This window comes from Corvus brachyrhynchos, unplaced genomic scaffold (assembly GCF_000691975.1).
Source record: "Corvus brachyrhynchos isolate BGI_N302 unplaced genomic scaffold, ASM69197v1 scaffold122, whole genome shotgun sequence".
Taxonomy (NCBI): domain Eukaryota; kingdom Metazoa; phylum Chordata; class Aves; order Passeriformes; family Corvidae; genus Corvus; species Corvus brachyrhynchos.
This window is the reverse complement of record NW_008236778.1, coordinates 158,777-159,240: the sequence shown is the minus strand read 5'-3', so window position 1 is coordinate 159,240 and position 464 is coordinate 158,777.

The following is a 464-nucleotide window of genomic DNA, read 5'->3' as shown; positions in this document are numbered from 1 at the left end:
CAGGGGCCCGACTCAAGTTGAGCCAGCCCGGGGCTGGGCTGGAAGGTATAGCGCCCCAGGGGTGCCCCAAGGGGATCGGGAGCCCCAAGAACCCCGGGGGCAGAGCAGAGGCTCCATCTCCAGCACGAGCCTTGCTTTGGGCCTCTTTTTGGGGAAAATCTGGGGTTTTGCTCTGCCCAGGAAAGGGGAGATTTTTGTTTCCCCGGCCAGGCTGAGGAGCTGGGATACAGCAGGAGGATGGAGCAGGAGCTGTCCCTGTGCCGGGGGGGGGTCAGAGCCCTGCTCTGCTGTCCCCAGCAGTGTCCCCCTGGCCGGGCACTGCAGGGCATCACCTCACCCAACGCCAGCTCAAATCCAGCCCCAAACCTTCACCTTCCCCACCCCACCCTGACCCCCCCAGCCCAGGGATTGGCAAATCCCGGTCCTGGGGGGCCCAGAAGGCCCCGCTCACCCATCACGGGGAC